The following is a 14,763-nucleotide window of genomic DNA, read 5'->3' as shown; positions in this document are numbered from 1 at the left end:
GTCCCCATAGGGATTTCTAGGATGTAATCTCTATGTAAGCAGATTGCCAGGTCTTTCTCCTGTGGTGTGGCTGGGTGGGTTCAAGCCGCCAACCTTCGGTTAGCAGCCAAATGCTTAACTTAATATCTGCATAGTATTTTGTAACTTATAAAATATTTAATCACACATGTTCTCATCTATGAAATATTAGCGCTACTCCCATTTAACAGAGGAGAAAACCAAGGTTCCAGGTGGTTACGTGGCTTGCTAAGATTCACTCAGCTAAATAAGCAGGGGGTTTCTCTCTCAGCTCCACAACTGATGCCCTTGGGCGCATCAGCAGTGGGAGGGACAGTTCATGCCCAGGCCACGTCCCCTTGGAGACAGAATCATTGCACTTATTTACAGCTGCCTCTCTCTTTCCCAGTGTGAGCTCCTTGGGGAAGCTGTCTCTACCTCCTTCTCCAGAGTCCCAGAAAACAGCACATAATAGGTGCTCAGGAAATTGTTGATGGACGACTGAATAGCTCTCTGCCAGAAACTAGTGATCGTACTCTACCCAGACTGTCAGAGTAACAGCTAACATGGTTGGGTGCTCACAATGTCAGGCACAAAACCATTCAAGAGAAGTCCCTATTATTGGCCCATTTAACAGAAGAGGAAACCAAGGATGAGTAACTTGCCACAAGTTCCACATTTCTGCAGTCTGACACCAGAGCCTGAGCTCATAGCTCTCAGCGGCACCAAACCATCTCTCACTAGGAAACTGACTACCCGCAGCTGCTGCTTTACGTTCCTAGAGCAGTTTCTGAGGCCATCTCTGTGCAAATCACCTGCTTGTGCCTGGGTTTCCCCTCCGTCAGACAGAACGCATTAAACATTTCCTAACTACCTACCTGGTCGATCTTTGCAGAGATAATGAGAAGATGCAGGCGAAAGCATTCTAAAGAGCAAAGGGCACTATTACCTGAATACCAGTATTATAATAACTGCTAATCACCGTCCATGCCCCTGGCATGACTGCGGCTGTACCTGTGATGGCATCAGGATGATAACAGAAACATAATAGGACACCTGGAACCAACAAAGGTAAGGATGGGAGAGGCTTTTTGTGTGTCTCTCCTATGACGCTGTGAATAATTACACATGAAGAAATGTTAGCGTGGCTAACACTCTAGCCTTCTAATTCAAGCTAGATCTGTTATTAGTTACCACTGAGTAGATTCCAGTTCGTGGCCACCACATGGGGCTTTCCGGGCTGTGACCTTTCAGAAGGGGATGGCCAGGCCTGTCTTTCAAACGCCAATCTTACAGCTATTAGCTGAACACCTAACCATTTTCGCCACCCGGGGCTCCCAAGCTAGATCTAGATCTATCCCCCCCCGTTAACCCAATGCTCTGGCTAAGCCTTCTACCTCTCCATCAATTCACAACACACGTACCTACCCCATTACTAACTGGTTCCATTATACAACTTAATCTTTCTTTTGGGACAATACCGATTGACTCAACAAATGTTGATTGAGGGTCTGCCAACCCTACTAAGAATGAAAAGAGTAAAAGGCCCTGCAGGAAGCATTTGGGGCACTTACTTAACTCCTCTGAGCCTCCTCTTCCTCACCTGCAAAATGGGGCAGGCCACACCCAGGTGGGGAGATGGAGTTGGAAAGTAAAGTACCCTTCTCAGGGCGCATAGTGCTCCAAGTTCTCTCCCTTGATAGTGGCTCTCCTTGGACACAGAGGGGGCGGTACCAGTCATGTAAATGTGTAATTACTGGGAAAAAGATAAGGGCTGGCCTGGAGGACTTTCAGAAAAAGATAAGGGCTGGAGTGAAGGGCGTTCCAAGTGCGGACATCAGGTGGATCCAGAAGACGCCAGGAGGCCCGTGCCGGCAGGTAGTGGGCAGGGGAAGGGGACAGGGGCCAAAAGCTTGGAGACTTCAAGCTGTAGGAGAAGTTTGGCAGGAGCAAACCCCAGGCTAAGGAACTACAAGGGCAAAGTCACAGGGGCAGAGAAGACTGAGAAGTGCTGCGAGGCTAATAGTTGGGGACGTTGCTGTATCAGGGGTTGGCAGAAGGGTAGGAGGATTCTGTGGTCCAGGGGGACACATTCTTGGGCCTTGGGTTTGTGGGAAATTCAGATTTTGGGTGGAATTCACATTCTTTTTGCCTCACATATCATCATCTTCCCTGGCAGCCTGGGGGTCTCCCATCTGGCTTGGGGCCCAGGAGATCCCGTGCTTGGTGGCTCTGGAGACTGTGGCATGGGAGGGTCCGGATAGGGCGCCACCACAGGCACTCTGACTAATGGGTGTCACTTCCTTCTTGGATTTCGCGCCTCCGGGCAGGGTGCCCGGGTTTCTACCCCATCTCTGCTCTGTGAGGGCTACAAGTGTCCGCTCCCAGCCCCCTCCCCAAGTCTGGGCGCGCAGAGGGACTCCCTCCTCAGGTCCACCCTTCCCCAGGGAGAGGCAGCCCCACGCCAGCTCCCGGGATGAGGTCGGGGCGAAGGCGGGCGGCTGCCCAGGCCAGACGGAACAGCGCGGGCTCGAGGTGGGCCTCCCGGGGTCGCGACGGGGCGCGGGGAAGAGCGTCCTTGGGCCCTCACGCCTGGCCGCCAGCCGAGCTGGGGACAGCATCGGGGCCCGCGCTGAGCGCACGCCGGGTCTGGCGCGCCCCTCTCCCGCCGGGCCGCCGTGGTGGGCCCCGGAGCCGCACGCCAGGGCCGGGTGGTGGCCCGCGGGTGGGGCGGCGCGGTGTCAGGCCCGCCCCGGCCCCGCCCCGGAGCCGCCCGGGACGCAGGGGAGGGACAAGGGAGGCTAGGCCAAGCTGCCCGCGGCGCCCGCTCTCCACGCTCCCGGCAGCCGGGTAAGTGCGCGGGGCGGGGGGCTGGACCGGGCAGAGAGGGTCGACTTCAGCCCCTTGCCAGGCCTAACGTGTCCCCAAGGATCAGCGTCGAAGAGCGCCAAGGGGTCGAAGAGCGCTAGGGGATCCGGGAGACGCGCCCGGAGCGTGGGCGGGGGCCCCGGCGTGACAGCTTCGGGCAGGCGCGTATTTTTAGTTTAAATCCATTCGCTCCCCGCCGGCTGCAGAATCCGCAAGCCTTTCCTCTCCACTCACTGAAAAGCCCACGTAAAGCCTTGAGCTGGGGGAAGCGCGTCCCAGGCTGCCTGGCGCCTCCAGCAGCCTTTGCTCTGTCTCCCCTTGGGGTGAGGAACCTGTCACCCTGGCTGGTGAGCACCGGTAGCCCCGGGCCTCAGCAGGACACGGGGCGGAACCCCCTCCTGGCAACCACGAGGTCCGTGGTGTCTGATTGCTGAGAGCTGGCGGTCGGGAGGGGAAGTCCCACCGGCCAGTTCAGTGAAGTTTACACTCCTCCTGTCTGTGCAGCCTTGGGCAAGGCACGCAACTTCTCTGGGCCCGCCCCGGGTCTCTAAAGGAGGGAGTAGTGAGCTAGAGGGCTCTGCAGGGCCAAGGGAGCCTCAGACGGAGGCTGACTCCCCTTGAAGTATTCAGATCTTGACCCCAAACAGCAGACCAAGTGGAGATGCCACAAGTGCTGCCATCAACCCAGACGCAGTGCCCCACACACCCCAACTGTCCTCTGCGTCAATACTCTAAGCCAGGGGTCCAGCATGAGATGGGATGATAATGAATATTAACGTCTTGCTCTGAAACTTTGCCCAGGGCTGCCCTGGGACCTCTCTCCTGGCTCCTGGTCTCCTCTCTCATTCCTGACAGGTTAGCCCCTGGTGGCATTAGCAGGGGCCTTCTACAGCCAAGGGCTGCTCATGGGGGGCCTGGTGTGGAGAAGAGGGGCATGGCCCACCCAGGGAGTGAGGGCAGGAAGAGACAGAGGGGAAAAGTCACTGTTTTCCCAGAAAAGGAAGCATGTCACAAAATCACTGCCCTTCTGAGTTGGGGAGGGGGGGACAGCTTCCTTCAACCACCAAAAGAAGAGGAAATAGGCCCAGAGAGGGGAGTAGTTTGCCCAGGGCTGGACAGCAAACAGTGAGCTGCACAGCCGAGAACAGATCCGGGTCTCTGGAAGGACCCAGCCTGTGTCCTGCACAGCTGGGGCAGCCAGCACCCACAGGGGTGAGGCAGGGAGGGGCGGCGGAGCCCACGTGCTGTTGTGCTGTTTCCTGTAAGGGCTCCCTGACACGTGTGGTCTGCACATTCCTCAGGGCGGAACAACACTGGGCCAGCCGCCCCGCAGCTGTGCCAAGCCTGCTGGCCTGGAGCGTCGGTTTTCAGCAGAGAGGCCCCTTTGGGGACAGTTGGGGGTGTGTGCGGGTGGGAAGTCTTGTTTCTGGAACTCACACCTTACCGGGGGTCCTGAGGAGAAAGAAGCCTGGGGTTTGCTGGTAGTACGGAGGGCAGTGGTAAGAATCCAGGCAGAGGTCTCTGCCCTGGTGCAGCCTGGCACCTGGCCCCTGTGGGCACCCTTCAGGGTGAGTGTGGGCTGCTTCCGCCTCCATGGAAACCAGCCTCCAGCTGGTACTTTGCATGTTCTCTGGCCACCGTGGGCTGTCCTTGCCTGGGCGGTGCCTCTGACCTCCTGACCCGGAGCCTGGGGCAGGGGTTGCTTGGGGATCATGGGCTGGCTGCTGGGGCAACCGCCCGTGTAGACAGGTCCAGTACAATCTCCAAGCTCCCTGGGGTCTCCAGGAGCCCAGGAGGGCAGCAGGGCCTCCATGTGGCCCAGCTCGTAGGAACAAGGGTGACCAAGGCAGACTCCAGGGTTCTAGTCCTGCTATAGCCCTTTCCTAGCTGTGTGACCTTGGGAAAGTCACTTCACCTTCCAGAGCTTTAGTTTCCTTCCCCGTGCAGGGGATAGCAACAGTACCACATTGTGGGGTGTTGTGAACATGAAAGGAGATGGTCTACATGAACTGCCTCACGTGGCGCCAGACACAGCACATGCCAGCTGCTGTCACTGTTCGGGGTGAAACTGTCTGGATTGGACATCTGGGTGCCCCCTTGGCTCTGCCCCTTCTGTCTCTACCTTGATTACTCCATGTCTCTCAAATGCTGGGTGGTCCTGGATCATCTCCCTCAGGGCCCTTCCAGCACTGAAGGCTGGTCCGCAACCCCAGGGAGAGAGCCGTTTGAGAGGGGGACTCGATGTGTCTGTGGGGTCTTACAAAGCATCTCCTGTCTCTCACCTCCTGTGAACCTGACAGTAGGCAATGCTGCCCTCATGAGCCCCATTTACAGACGAGGAAATCAAGATTTAGAGGCCAGAAGTGGGGGTGTCAGGCTTTGATCTCAGGGCTTTTGACTCGATGCTCTTCATTATACCCAGTGCACCGGTGTGTTATACATTAGTTATTGGGAAACCAGTACTGCAGGGTCCTGGTCCTTATTAAAAGTTGTTAGCACTTGCTGGAAAAAAAAAAAATTGGTCTGAACATTTCGCACCCTGTAATCCATAAAAGGGAAACCCTGGTGGTGTAGTGGTTAAGTGCTACAGCTGCTAAACAAAGGGTTGGCAGTTTGAATCCACCAGACGCTTCTTGGAAACTCTATGGGGCAGGTCTACTCTGTCTATAGGGTCTCTATGAGTTGGAATCGACTCGATGGCATCGGGTTTGGGTTTTTTTTTTTTGGAATCCATAAAAGTAGCCCAACTGGGCCATCAAGAGAGGAACCTGAAAGGAGCATAGGGAAGTATTTGCTGACCCTGCCCCACCATGCCCAGCCCTCCTCACCCTCACAGGGAATCTTTGCTCCAGGACTCAGTAAAGATGCCCCATGAGGACTACGGTCCTGGGGGTGAGCAGGGAGCAAGTGCTGGGGGACATGTCCTGGAAGCTGCAGCCTCAATTTTGTCATCTCTCTAAGAGATGATAGCATCTGCCTTGTGGGTGACTGTGAGGATGAACGAGGGAACTGGGGACAACCCTGAACAGAATGGCAGCATGGGGGTGGGCGCTCCAGGAATAGGAGTTATCTTCATCTTTATTTTCACGGGCAGTCCCCAGATTACGAAGAAGTTCGTTCCTAAGCCTGTCTTTAAGTCGAATTTGTACCTAAGTCGGAACAGTTAGGTACGGTTCTTATCTAACATCAGTTAGTCAAGTGTTTGCCTTAGCATATAGTATACAGTCTACTTGTCTTTGAGTAAAAAACCATTAAACAAACACTTCCAGATACGCTAAAACATCTTTAACATTGTAATACAGAAATAATAATGTTTGGATGCTTGTCACAAAGTAGCTTCCGTTTGTTGTTATGAACTATGTAGTACTTCAGAGTTTTCATGTAACAGGCTTCACGGGGGCTGGTTCGTAACTACGGGTTGTACGTAAATTGGACATTTGTTACCCGGGGACTGCCTGTACCAGCCTAGTAAGTGTATCAACGTGCTACAGCCTGGATTCTGCGTAGTGACTTCCAGACCTCCAGAATGCTTTGAAAGACAAGACAAAGCTCAAAAGGCAAGCACACCAACGACGACTTGTTTACAGATTCATACATAAGAAGTAAATGGCAGCAACAAGCATAAAGTCAAGTTCACCACCTCTGGGTGGGCGTTGGTGAATGGGCTTGTAATCGGGAGAGTCACCCAGGGGGCTTCTGAGGTGCCCGTGTTATGCATGTTTCTGTACATATATGTTCTGTTTCACAAAATTAAACGGGTTTAAAAAAGACAAAAGGCAAGCGAATGATAAGGCAAAATCAGGGTGATTATCTTTAGGGGAGGAGGGGCCTGCTGGGCTCTCGGTAGGACACTGGGATCTGTTATGTTCTGTTTTTTCAGTTGAGTGGTAGGCTAGTGGGTTTTATTTTCAAGTTTTTTTTTTTTTTATGCATCATCATTTGCAAATACAATATATAGAGAAATTTATTTCCATTTACTATACATATATTAGAAATTTATTTAATATTAAAAAAATTAGAATATATAGATGATAGATAGGTAGGTAGATAGATAGACAGACAGACAGATAGATAGATAAAAACCAATTGCTGTCAAGTCGATTCCGACTCATAGTGACTCTATAAGAAGAGTAGAACTGCCTCATAGGGCTTCCAACGAGCGGCTGGTGGATTCGAACTGCTGACTTTTTGGTTAGCAGCCATAGCTCTCAACCACTTTGGTACCAGGGCTCTACCTCTCTCTCTACATATATATATATCCTATTTGTAAATGATGCGTGTGTGTGTGTATATGTATGTATATATGTATATAACGGTTAAGCACGAACTACTAGCTGAAAAGTTGGCAGTTCAAACCCACCCAGAGACACCTCAGAAGACAGGGCTGACAATCTGCTTCTGAAAGGTCACGGCCTCGAAAACCCTATGGAGCAGTTCTACTCTGCGTGCATGGGGTCACCATGAGTCAGAATAGACTTGACGACAACTAACAGCAGCAACTATATGTATACGTATATACACAGACATAACGTCGGTTCAGGCAACGTCCAGCTACATTTTCATCCGTGATCCCATAAAGTTATAACAGAGTTCAGAAATCCCAATCAGAGAACAGGGTATAGTGGATATAACCAAACATAGCAAATGCAACAGCTTCCCAAAGGGCAGCACGTGTATCTCATGTCTCTTGTATGCGAAGCGATTTTGCTGCCAGGTGTGTAATAGTACTGTAAACTATAATAGTACTGTAAACTATAGAGGCAGGTTATTTGCCCCAGCAAATAATATGGTGTTCGCACAATGTCTACATCACATAGCATCCTAGTTCATAGAACGTATCATGGACTTTAAGGGATGCATGACTGTGTATACACACACACACACACCCCATACACACCATTGTGTACATCAAGTCTTACAATAATACAAACAAAAATTTAAAAACAACATGGACCATTTTCAGAACACTCCCTTAGAATATCAGACCAGGTGCTTCCCTTGGATTCACATTTAATTTGGCTGGATTTAAAAAAATAAAACAAACCCAAATCCCATGGTATGACTCACGACTTCTCCTTATTCCGGAGAAGTCATCTCCCACTTGGAAATCACACAACAAGAAGGGGTTGTTAATGCCCTATGATCTCATATGATCAATGAGAAGCAGAGCTTCAGGATCCCTCCCTAATAATGATTTATCCTTCTGAATCATAAAACCCTGAAATGTTTGAGCTGGGAGGAACCGAAGGTCACCTGAACCGATCTGCCAGCTTTACAGCCTAGGGAAGTACGCTGATCAAGGTCAACTTTGGGCACCTACACGGGGCAGACAGTTCGCCCTGGCTGCCACACCTGTGTGACTCCCATGATGAGTACGCTGCCTGCCACACCAGGGTTCCTGCCAGGCACGGGCTTCCGCCTCAGGACAGGCAGTGAGACTCGACTGGTGGTGTTTCCAAGATGAAGCTAATTTGATCATTCTGCTTTTAAAAAGTCGGAAGAGAGCAACGACATTCGATGACCACACACTTCCAGCCCTGTGTGAACGGAAACGTCGTCAAAGGAAGGATGAAAGCAAACCTACCCTATAGGAGGGCTGCCTTCATGCCACTCTTTCAGGACACGCCTGGGTGAAAACCAAAACCGCTTGCCGATGGGTCAGCTCAGACTCGTGGTGATCTGACGTGCATCAGAGTAGAGCTGTGCGCCACAATTTGCAGTGCCTGTAATCTTTATAGAGGCAGATCAGCAGGACTTTATTCTGCAGTGCTGCTGGGTGGGTTCAAATCAACTTTTAGGTTATTAGCCAAGCGCAAACCATTTGCACCACCCATTTAAGCCCGTGCCTATGGGGAGGTATCACCACCGCATTAGATGAAAGACAGAGGTGCACAGGCCTGAGACTGGCCTCAGGACACAGGCAGGGCTGAGATCTGGGCCCAGGTCTCCACTGCCCAGGCGAGCATCACGCCAGGACACACCAGCTGCCACCACACCACTGGGCATCAGGAAAACAAGCACCCGCAGCATCAGTCCTGGGACACCTGTCCCTTCAAGCCCTGTTGGGCATGACAGGCACCTCCGTGAAGGGAAGACCTGAAGAGTACCTTCAATGGGCAGAGAGGAGGTGGCCAGGAATTGAAGCGAGTGTCCTGAGAGCATCAGGACCGAGAATGGATGGGTCCCCATGACTCTGGGCGCACCACTGCCCGTGTCACAGACAGAGGAAGCTGAGGCGTAAGTGAGGAGAAAAGCATGGCAGTTAGAACCACCAGTGTTCAGATCCCCCTGCACTGACAGCTGGGAGAGAACAGTGCCGGATTATCCAGGACGGGATCACTTCCTGTGGCCCGCCCAGGGGGGCTGGGGCGCCTGGAGTTTCAGCTTCTAAAGACTGAAGAATGTGTTCAATACACGCTTAGAAAGAGCTTCTCGTCTTTGCAGCTCTCCCTCTGGATGAAACCCCTGCCCCATCACTTATCTGCCGTGTGATTTGGGGCAGGGCATTTAACCTCTCTCAGCCTAGTTCGAAAACTGAAAAACTGGGATAACTGTACCCGGGGCACTGAGCGGTTCTGCCGATGAGTGTATCAAGCGTGGAGTCCCTGGGTGGTGCAAACAGTTAAGCACTCAGCTGCTAACAGAAAGATTGGAGGTTCAAGTCCACCCAGAAATGCCTCAGAAGAAAAGCTTGGCATCTATTTCTGAAAAATTAGCTATTGAAAACTCTGGGGAGCACAGTTCTACGCTGACACTCATGATGCCGCCAGGAGTTGGAACCGACTCAACGGTACCTGGTTGGGTTTTCTGGTTTTTGGCAATGAGAGAGAACTTGACACGTGTAAGGTGGCTTTAAGAAACTAGGAATCTAAACCCTTAATGTCTGTGGCCGGCGAGGTTGCGTGTGTGTTTGTGTGTGTATGTGTGTTCCAGAAGTGTTCAGAAGTGACAGCTGCAGTGAAGGCTAGGAGAATGCGCGAGCCAGCTTGCTTCTTAGAGATGATCTCATCTGAGCCTATGGCTTTACAAATGGGGAAACTGAGGCTTAGCAAGCAGAAATCACTAGTCCGAGTCTCACAGGTGCCTCGGGGCTGACCTGGGATCCGAAACCGTGTCTCCTGACCCATGTTCTTTCCCCTACACCCACCTTCCCTTACAAGTCTGCTTCATTGGCATTCACAGTGCAACACTACTTGGGATAGCTGCTTGATTAAATTTGAAAGGCTTGTCTTCAGGGTTCGGCCAGCCAGTCATCAGCCAGGCATGGACGGAATAAGGTGGGGCCTCGTGCCCTGTTTGTCTCCAATTAAGCCGAGAATATTATTTGACATCTGAGAAGGGCTGAGCGCCTCCCAAATGACATTTGTTGAAATAATGCAACAGGCTGACTCACTGGGTGGCCTCTTCCTTGTTTTCTCAGAGTTTTGCCTTCTAGGTTGGTGGGAGGAACCCACAGTTCTATAGAAGCCCTTGGCCTTTCCATGAGCCAGGCTTGGTTTCATGCCCTTTAGAATGGGAGGCTGAAATTAGGCTATCTCTTGGCTGCCCTGAAGGCTGGATGGTCTCTCATCAAAGAGCCCCCCCACCCAGCCCAGGAGGGGCTGAGTCACTTAACCTGGTGGCTCCCTGCTTAACCTTCCATGGCTCCCCATTGCTCTGAGAATTAAGTCCCAAATCCCCAGTTTACCAGACTGACATTCCACCTTTTCTTCAGTGTGGGCTACCTCCGGCCTCATTGCTTGCTATCCATCCAAAGCCCCACTTTCTCAAGATCACCCGTGAGTCCCCAACCCCTCTCTGAACTTCTGTTGTCACCTCCGCCCGATGGCCCTTCTCCTGCTCCTCCTGCCAACACCCGCTAGATGCCACTCCTCCTGGAAGCCTTCCTCAGCCAACAACAGGGCTGAAGATTTCTCTTTTCATCTTCCCATTGTGCTTCGCCCAGATATTTAATGATCAGCTTTTGTACCTGAGCCCCCACTGGACTGCAACCTCCTTGAGGGCAGGAATACAGGGTTTTCGTGCCCATAACCTGGTCCCAGCTCAGAGCCTGGCACTGATGGGGTGTTCGGGGAGAACATATACATATTTAACTTAATTGAAAGGCTTTACACACCGTTCCCAAAGCCAGCTCCTCAGACAGGGATTGGACTGGACTATAAGACAGAAAATGATACTGGTGAGGAGTGAGCTTCTTGGCTCACGTAGGCACGTGAGACTATGTGGGCAACTCCCGTCTGGAGGTGAGATGAGAGGGCAGAGGGGGACAGGAGCTGGTTGAATGGACCCAAGTAATATGGGGAACACAGCATACAGAGAAGGAGTGTGCTGCCTCATTAGGGGGAGAGCAGCTAGGAGTACATAGCAGGGTGTATACAACTTTTTGTATGAAGACTGACTTGATTTGTAAACTTCCACTTAAAGTACAGTTTAAAAAAAAAAAAAGGCTTTACACTTTAAACAAAGATTTTGGAAACTTCAGGGGACCTGGTGCTCATAGTACCCTGCGTGGACTGGGCAGGGCTGAGCGTAGTATTTCCAGGACACGGAGGAGAAAGGTGGGCTCTGGAATCATGACCTGAGGCTGGGATGCTTGTCATCTCCCTTCAGGCCCTTCGGGGGCTGTCCTCTTGGAGCATGCTCCATTGTCCTGGCCTCTCCAGGGCCTGCCTGGCAACTAAGCTGCTCTCCTGGCCTCTCTGGAGCTCATGTCTGACGCTTGCCCTCTCTCCTGAACACCCTGCACTTCTCCTGTTTCCATCTTCCTTCTCGCACTTCGTTCTGCCTAAAAAGTGCCTCTCCCAGACCCGCCTGTGGCTGCCTCAGCCCGTCCCCCTCCCTGACTCTGTCCTGTCACCCTATCTCATTGTCTTTGTAGCACTTATCACTCTCTGAATTATTTTCCTTGTTTGTTTGTGGTTGAGATTATACACTATCTCCCCTGCTGTTGTTAGCTGCCCTCGAGTGTCCCCCGTCAGGGTGCCCCCATGCACAATGGAACCAAACACTGCCCGGTCCTGCGCCATCCCAGTGATCAGTTGTAGATTGGACTGTTGTGATCCATAGGGTTTTCACTGGCTGATTTTTGGAAGTAGATGGCCAGGCCTTTCTTCCTAGTCTGTTTTAGTTTGGAAGCTCTGCTGAAACCCGTTCAGCATCCAGCAACACACAAGCATCTCCTGACAGACGGGCGGTGGCTATGCATGAGGCACAGTAGCCGGGAATCAAACGTGGTCCTGCCTCCTAGAAGGAGAGGATTCTACTGCTGAACCCCCACTGTCCCCCCATCTCCTCTCCTAGGGTCTAGACTCCATGAGGCAGGGATTTCTTTCTGTCCGTAGGGCCTAGCTGTCTTAGTCTCCTAGCGCTGCTGTAACAAAAGCACCACAAGTGGGCGACTTCAAAGAACAGAATTTATTGTCTCGCAGTTTTAGGGGCTAGAAGTCTGAATCCCAGTTGTTGGCACGACTGTGCTCTCTATTCGACTCTAGGGGGGAGCCCTTCCTGGTCTCATTCAGCTTCTGTGGCTTCAGGTGTCTCTTGGCATTCCTTGGCTGGTACATGGATCCTTGTAGATGGTGTCTTCTCTCTGTCTGTGACTTGTTCTTGTGTGTGCTGTCCCCCTTTACAAGACACCACTCAAGGGATGAGGTTTAGGACCCACCCTACTCTGGTATGGTCCATTAACATAACAAAAGAAAACCCTTATTTTCAAACAGGGTCTCGTTCACAGGTGTTGGGCAGGTTAGGACTCCAAGGTATCTTCTTGGGGATGCAGTTCAAACCCCAACAGTAGCCATAGTAGCTGCTGAATTAAATATTGATGGCATGAATGAATGAATGAATGTATGAACTAACAGGGCAAACTGGAGGCCATCTAAGACCCCTTGCAGGGCCCATCACAATAGCCCGTATTCAGCACTCGCTGGATTCTGGTATCGTTCTAGCTGCTCTCTGCGCGTTTCTTTATCCTCACAACAACGGCTGAGGTGTGCTCCGATCATATTCCCTTGTTACAGAAAGGTTAGGTAACCTGTCCTCTGCTAATTAGCAGTGGAGTTGGGCATTGAACCCAGGTTATCTGATGCTGCAGTGGGTAGGAGTGGTGACTCAGACCTAGGACTCAGGCATCCTAACTCAGGCTTCTAGTTCTTTCTTAGCAACCCCCATGACTCACTGGAGTCAATTCCTCAAAGGAAATCCTTACTGTGTGGCCAATGCCACACGGGCCCTGGAATGGCTAAGGTTTTCCACAGCCAGGGTCCGCCCGGGAGCCCCCACCCTCTCCCCCAACCACACCCTCCTCCCTGGGTTCCAGGGAGCTCGCCCTGCAGCTTGCTCACTAGCTGTCCAGAACTCAGTGACCACAAGCTGGTGGTGGTAGGTTGGACGTGAGCCCTCTGGGGTTGCCAGGTTCAACCCTGTCACTTTTCCAGGACCGGGCAGTAGTGAGCCTGGATTGCGAAATTTGACTGTTTATATGTTTGCTGGTTTCAAATCCAACTTGTAGAAAATGGAATTCTAAAGCCTGTTGGCGGCAGCTCTGTCCCCTGCTTCCTTCTGGGTAAAACCGCCGAATACATAAGAAGGCAGGTCTGGCCAGGGCACTCCTTGGCACAGGGTGGTGCTGGGAGGCCCCTAAGTTCCTATATTTGTCCCCTACAGGAAGCAGGGATTAGACATGGGGGCCACAGAGGCACGTGTTTGTGGCTGGCTCTCAGGCCTTCCGCCTATAACCACGTGCCTTGGGCAACAGCACTTCTTCAGAGCTGACTGAGACGGACACTGGGGTGGGAAGATGCCAGAGGCCCGGCCCTGCCCTTGGGAGGTGGTCTGGGGCGTGAGGTGATTGTTTAAACCAAAATCCAAAACCAAACTCACTGCCGTCGAGTCGATTCTGACCCACAGCGACCCTATAGGACAGAGTAGAACTGCCCGATAGAGCTTCCAAGGAGCGCCTGGTGGATTTGACCTGCCGACCTCTTGGTTAGCAGCCGTAGCACTTAACCACTACGCCACCAGGGTTTCCAGACAGCCCCATCCTGGGGCAAGTCACTGGGTGGCACAGTTTGCACTTGACTACTAACCAAAAGGTTGGCAGCTTGAACTCACCCAGCGGCACCATGGAAGAAAGGCCTGGCAGTCTGCTTCTGTAAAGATCACAGTCAAGATAACCCTATGGAGCAGTTCTATTCTGTAACATGTGGGGTTGCCGTGAGTCAGAATCAATTCCATGGCAACCAATGACAACAACTAACGTAAAGGTTGGCAGTTCAAACCCACCCACCCAGTGATGCCACAGATGAAAGGCCTGGTGATCTGCTGCCATAAAGATTAAAGCCAAGAAAACCCTAGGGAGCAGTTCCACTCTGTAACACATGGGGTTGAAGGAATCGACTGGATGGCAACGGGTTTGGTGTTGGTTTCGTTTGGTTTGGTTTCTTTTCCAGGGGCCGCGGCTCCGAGAGAGGGAAGCACCACCTGTCTGCCTGTGCAAGGGACAATTAGATTTCCTACTTGGGCTGAGTTTCTCTCTGCTCCCGGGCCTGAAGTCTGTGACTGGCAGCTTGGAATGGTGGAATCAGACAGACCTGTGCTGGGACCCTGATGATGCCACCTGTGTGTGACCTGGGCCACGTCACATAACCTCTAGGGACCTTGGCTGGTCACACCCTCAAGTCAGATGTGGTAGCAATGTAGGTGGAGCTCCAGGCACACAGTGGTGCTCCTTAACGGCAACTCCTGTCACTTCCCTCTCTAGCCTCTCCAAGCGCTCTCCTTTCCCTCAGGTGTTCCCTAGCTGGGGAGGTGAGTGACAATGTGGGTTAATTGAAAGATTGTTCTGCCTTCCGCCTGCCTCTGCCTCCAGCCCCCCATGACTTGAACTCAGCACAGCTG

At 52.1% G+C, this 14,763-nt stretch overlaps 1 protein-coding gene across 6 annotated transcripts in view; it reads left to right on the top strand.

The window, feature by feature from the left end:
* The first annotated feature begins 1,002 nt into the window (after positions 1-1,002).
* Positions 1,003-14,763, top strand: part of SYNE3 (spectrin repeat containing nuclear envelope family member 3) — a 107,596-nt gene continuing 93,835 nt past the window's right edge. For 3 of the 6 annotated variants that reach the window (XM_049898454.1, XM_049898458.1, XM_049898460.1), the window contains exon 1: positions 2,292-2,532. The gene's annotated coding sequence lies outside the window, so the exon portion shown is untranslated. Of the gene's footprint in view, positions 1,069-1,817; positions 1,876-2,291; positions 2,533-2,782; positions 2,848-14,763 lie in introns of those variants that run through there. The other 3 variants (XM_049898456.1, XM_049898457.1, XM_049898455.1) reach the window with 3 other exon arrangements.

The sequence above is a fragment of the Elephas maximus genome, chromosome 10 (assembly GCF_024166365.1).
Source record: "Elephas maximus indicus isolate mEleMax1 chromosome 10, mEleMax1 primary haplotype, whole genome shotgun sequence".
Taxonomy (NCBI): Eukaryota; Metazoa; Chordata; class Mammalia; order Proboscidea; family Elephantidae; genus Elephas; species Elephas maximus.
This window is presented reverse-complemented; position numbering and strand designations above follow the sequence as displayed.